At 35.2% G+C, this 6,000-nt stretch overlaps 1 protein-coding gene across 4 annotated transcripts in view; it reads left to right on the top strand.

The window, feature by feature from the left end:
* The first annotated feature begins 4,401 nt into the window (after nt 1–4,401).
* Nucleotides 4,402–6,000, top strand: part of LOC134213370 (protein timeless) — an 85,191-nt gene continuing 83,592 nt past the window's right edge. For 2 of the 4 annotated variants that reach the window (XM_062692379.1, XM_062692381.1), the window contains exon 1: nt 4,402–5,254. The gene's annotated coding sequence lies outside the window, so the exon portion shown is untranslated. The remainder of the gene's footprint in view (nt 5,255–6,000) is intronic. The other 2 variants (XM_062692380.1, XM_062692377.1) reach the window with 1 other exon arrangement.

The raw sequence follows: 6,000 nt of genomic DNA, 5'->3' as shown, positions 1-6,000 counted from the left end.
TTTCAAGTTTTAAAAAAAATCGAGATCTTTATGCATTAAGTAATCATGGAAATTCTTGAAAACTTTCAGAAATATACTCTTATCGAATTTCATTTATAGATAATTCGAAGAAGATTCTTGAATCTTAGATTACACACTTATCCACATTTAGAAGACAAGTTGACACAGACACAGCGTTTTGAAGCAATCACAGCATCATTAGAAATCAATTGTATTATTCGCGATTTTTTATGTTAGTTCTAGGACGAATGAGCGATAAACTTAGTCAAACAATTTCTATTGCAATCCATGCGCACAGTGCTTTAAATCGCCTTTGAAAATTACATCCCACCAGCTGGTGACATGGCCCCCCCTAGACCGAGACTCTAGTTACGCCTATGATGATAATCGGAAATTTAATGCATCTTTTAGGATTAGTTTTAGTTGGTCGGGGTTCTGCCAAATCACACCAAGCGCCACTGAAAAAATTCCAATTTTTTAGCAAAAGTTTTCGTGTAACAGATTTAGTTAATCACAAATCGCATCGGACATCGTTCAACGCCATATCTGAGGATATCTAACAACAAATGTACGCATGATTGGACATGAAATATTTTCCGTTTTCCTTTTGTGACCAAAATATCACAAGTCAGTCAAAAATCCGCTTGGTGCGGTTTGGCTGAACCCCGACCAGTAGGAAAGCTGATGATCATAATAACGCTGTCCAATGAGCAGCTCGAAGTAGCTCGAAGTTGTACCTGTCCTTCTCGCTCTTTTTTGTCAACAAATGGGCATGAGCAGGACAGGGAGAAACTTCGAGCTACTTCAAGCTCTCATTGGACAGCACTAATCATAATCAGGTTATTCACTATTTAAGTTGAATATTCTTTATTCAATTAAAACTTTATGCAACTTACTGCAGTGTTACGAAGTGAGGGATAATGTAGACAAATCATTTTCTGCATTTACCCCCCCCCCATAGATAACAGGAGGGCAATATGTGCAATACTTATGCAAAAGAGAAAATTTTGTGGGGGGGGGGTTGGTTTGGGGGTGTTGCTAGCTAAATCCTAGGTGGAACAGCCCCTCCTCGTCAATGACCAATTTATATTCGTTTCCTTCTTCTACTTACGAAAATAAATGTTATGATAAAACTGGAATACTTTGAAAATCAAAACTCATTTTTTCGAGGAAATGGTTTTTCGTAGAATTTGCATGGAATTATCAAATTTTGAACATCTTCTTATATATGCAAACATGTATAAAACAAAGTTGGCATTTGTACGACCGCGTATCACTCGAAAATAGACAGCCCATTTTTTGCAAATTTTTATTCATTTCCTTTTTTCTATCTACAAAGATTTGAAAACAATTGAAATCAAGTTCCAATCTCTTCGATGCAATGGTTTTTCGTACATTTGTATGAGAATTTCAAATCTTGATCATCTGTATAATATAACACGAAGTTGGCATTATCAGTCGATAATGGAATTATCATTTTGTGCTTATTCTTGTTTGTTTACTTAATTAATAGGAAATATGTTATGGAAAAACTGTGAAAAAATTAAAAATCGATCCGAAGAATCAATCTGAATAAATTGTGAACGCAAAAAATTGTATTAGAAAATTGGCCAATTTTTGGCGAGACCAAGTTCGCCGGTTCAAAGTGTGAATCTTTGTCAAAAGGTCGAAGGTCAAAAAGTCGAAAGGACAAAAGGTCGAAGGGTCGAAAGGACAAAAGGTCGAAGGGTCAAAAGGTCGAATATGTGTCATAACGTCGAAGGTCAGAAGCTCGAAGGACAAAAGATCGAAAGAACAAAAAGACAAGAAATGAGATGAGAGTTGTGAATAGTGACAAGTGAGATGCAAGATGGAAGTAGTGAACATAGATAAATGAGAAGTGAGAAGTGGAAAGCAAAAAGTGAGAAGTAGAAAGGAAGAAATAATAAGTAAGAAGTGACACGTGAGAAATGTTATGTGAGAAGTAAGGAAGTATAAAGTGAGATGTAAATAAGAAGTGGAAAGGAAGAAAGAAGAAAGTAGGAAACATATATAGTAAGAAAGAGAAAGGAAGAAACAAAAAACAGAAGAGGAAAAAAGAGTAAAGAAAGAAAGAAGAAGGAAAGAAAGGAAGGAAGAAAGAAGGAAGAAAAAAGGAAAATAGAAAAAGGGAGAAAGAAGGAAGGAAGAAGAAGGAGAGAAGACAAAATGAAGCAAAACAAAAGAAAGAAGGAGTAAGTAACAGGAAAAGAGAAGAAAAATGGAAGAAATGAGGAACAAAGAAGAGAGAAATAAGGAAGAAAGAAGGAATAAAGAAGAAATAAAGAAGAAAGATGGAAGAAATAAGGAACAAAGAAGAGGGAAATAAGGAAGAAAAAAGAAAGAAAGGAGGAAGAAAGAAGGATGAAAGAAGGAAGAAAGAAGGATGAAAGAATAAAGAAAGAAGGGTGGAAGAAGGGAGAAAGAAGAAAAGCAGGAAGAAATAAAAAAGAAAGTAGGAAGAAAAACAGGAAACAAGAAGGAAGAAGAAAGAAACAAGGGAGAAAGAGATAAGGAAGAAAGAAGGTAGAAAGGAGGAAAAAAGAAAGTAGAAAGAAGGAAAAAAGAAGGAAGAAAGAGGAAAGAAGGAAAAAAGGAGGAAAAAGAAGAAAGAAAGTAGGAAGAAAGAAGAAAAACCCAGATTAATCCACCTACAGTAAGATTTTGACCCTTCCTTAATTCAAAGGAAATATTTTCAGACTCCAGTATTTAAAACGAGATAAAACTACTCAATTTCCAGAGACCTTGATATTAATTAATCCAGAACTAACTTAATCAGTCATTGATCTGAACGAAACTCAATAGCGTTCAATAATAACATATATATTGCCTTATGGCTGCCTAATTTTGTAAAACTAATGATGCTTAATACCTTCAAATGAGCGAGATTTATATGGTAGTAAATTTTAGAATTTGCACACATAAGCACACATATGTACATGCATATAAGAGGTCTATTAGTATCTCAAAACATGCTCACATTTGTTATCTAGCTTCCACTAAAGAAATTTTTGAAATCCCTTCAAATTTTTACGTTTTTGCTTTTCTGAGAGGGTTTTGTGGTACATGCTTCTATCTGTTCCTCAATTAAAATCAATTGTTTCTTTGGAATAAATCCGAAAAATCAGCATATTTTCATATCATATCACTTGTTGTAATTATATTTTCAATATTAAAGTGAATTTGTTTCAATTGCCATACATTTTATTTCATAATTCAAGAGGTTTATTGATAGATTAATACATAACACGCCTGCGTAACGCATACAGAGTGAAATTATAGACACTTACGAAGGAAGGGTCAAAAAAGATGGAAATAAGAAGGTGGAAAGAAGGAAGGAAGGAAGAAAAAAGAAAGAAAAAAAACAAAGAAGAAAAAAAGAATGTAGGAAAAAAGAGAGAGGAAAAACAAAAGAAATGAAGAAAGAAGGATGAAAGAAGGAAGAAAAAAATGGAAGAGAGAAGCAAAAAAGAAGGAATATAGAAGGAAAAAAGGAAGAAAGTAAAAAGAAAGAAGGAAGAAAAACAGGAAACAAAAAGGAAGAAAGAAGAGAAAAGAGAGAAGGAGAGAAGAAATAAGGAAGTAGGAGGAAGAAAGAAGAAAGTAAGTGGGAAGAAAGAAGGAAAAAAGAAGGAAGAAATAAGGAAGAAAAAATGTGGAATACTTTGTTTCCGATGAACAGATGAAGATGACAGATGAAGAAAAGAAGAAAAAATAGAGGAAAAAAGCAAGTAGTTAGAAATAAAGAAGATGAAATATGGAAAGAAGATGGAAGAAAGAAGTAAGAAAGAAGAAAGGAGGAAAAAGAGTTGGAGGAAGGAAACATATGAAGTAAGACCGAAAAAGGAAGAAGGAGAAGAATAGAAGGAAAAAGGAAGAAGAAATAAGAAAGAAGGAAGAAAAAAGAAAGACCTTTCGTCCTTTCGACCTTTTGTCCTTCGACCTTTTGACGCAATTTTTTTGTTTCGACCTTTTGACCTTCGACCTTTTGTCCTACAACCGGGTAGTGTAGATTAAAATAATCTTGTGCTCGATCGATCTCGGGCTCGAATAATAAAATGTTGTACATTTCTTATGCAAATATCACATTTAGTTTATTGTCCAATATAGTTTCAAACCAATCATGATAATTCTTGGGCATTTGATTGACTTTCGCTTCGAAATAGATGCATCTTCATCCGATTGAAAACCCTAACAAGTGCGAGAATGAACAGCCGAGAGAACTTTCAAACCGAACGAATGGTTCCACAACCGGAATCGAGTGGAAGCGCGAGCAATAATAATGGATGTGTAACAACAACATTCACTATCGCAAGTTGCATCAGGCAGGCAGGGGAGGTTGGATCCTATTACGCGTAGGGTGAAGCGAAGTAGCGATAAAACACCACCCTCCCGAACAGGTCGTCGCGCCGGGTAGTTTATTCCATTCTAACTGAAGCTGAAGTGTGTCTTCGCTGCTGCTCCCGTTCGTCATTCTACGGTTGGCTGTGAACGTTAGCGGAAGTGTTTCGGTGTTTCAAGGCAGCATTGCTTCGATGTTGGTGGTTTGTCTATATCCTTAGCACTCTGGACAGTCAGTGTAGTTTTATCCACAAAAGACTTGTGGGGTAAATAAAGTGTCAACGGAGAACCCATTTAATTAGTGTTAGTCCTGTTAATTCGAACGGATCAGTGCGTAGTTGCGGGAATTCCAAAATATGTCTTAGATGCTAGTGAAATAAGTGATTGAATTAGTGCACATACATTCGAATTTATCGTGAAGCTGTAGTGTACTGCACAGATGTAAATGTGAATAATGTTATTAGCTAACGTATGTTTGAAAAACTATATTTATTAAATGCGCAAATGTGTGATGTTTAAGCTGGGTTGATTGTACGTAACTGCATACTACACGCAGTAAGAGTAGTCACTCACATGGTACTTAGCAGGTGAATTCGTGAGAGTAGTGTATAGCTAACGAGTGCGGTGTAGGTCACGTTTTTCGGCTTGTACAATACGACTGCGGCAGAGCTTATGCCAACGTGGGAGCCTGCAGATAATACCTGGTATTGATTGTATTCATTCATCGGAAAGCGTCACAAATAGTTATGGACTGAACTTGAACGGGTGCAACAGTTTACGAGATTAGCCGTGCCGGCGTACTTATGCGCATTTGAAGAAACAAATTGGAACCAACTAGTAGAAAATAACCACTGATTGGAAAATCTTTGGCTGACAACCAATTTTGAGCTTGCAGGTTAGTACACTCTTGGAGATTCATTAATTCAACAAACATTATAAATATTCAACATAACAAGGGCGATACCATTGTTGACGCGAAGAAAACAATCGTAATATGGCAATTTTAGTATTAGTGGATACAGAATAGATGGAAATTCATCTCCGCTGCTGATGAATTGAACCTGTTGATTGGTTTATCTGTACAATTTCTATTAATTTTTTATTCGTACAATAAATAAAACATCCAATTGTTATAATCTATTGTGTGTTCGCTACATATTTTTCACAAGAAAAAATAAAAATCAATTTTTTTGAGAAATGATGATACTGGTCATAAACTGTGTGTAACCATTTTTATTATTTTGCGTATTTAGATATTTTTGTTAAGCAAAACAAAAATGGCTTAGAAACAAACTGCAGACTTTAATTAACACTGAGACAGAAAATGTTGACACTTTTGCGAGACACTTTTGCACATGTGCATTGTGCATTAGAGTGATTCAAATTTTGACTTTTTCGCTCCCCTGTGCTTAAAAGATTGTTTTTGCTATTTTAATAGTCCTCTCAAGTTTTTAGCTGATTTGGATGTAATTTGATTGTGCACGTGCCATTTGAAGGTTATATGAAAATTACTATGAAAATTACCACTTATGTAAAGTATCGTATCGTGAAGCAGCCCAGAATCTATTTTAATACATTTAACGTATCGCAATCATAGAATAGATCCTAAGCTGAAAGTCAGTTGTTGTTGCGAAGCAATCT

This window comes from Armigeres subalbatus, chromosome 2 (genome assembly GCF_024139115.2).
Source record: "Armigeres subalbatus isolate Guangzhou_Male chromosome 2, GZ_Asu_2, whole genome shotgun sequence".
Classification (NCBI taxonomy): Eukaryota; Metazoa; Arthropoda; class Insecta; order Diptera; family Culicidae; genus Armigeres; species Armigeres subalbatus.
The sequence above is the reverse complement of the archived record's forward strand: the minus strand, read 5'-3'. Positions and strand labels throughout refer to the sequence as shown.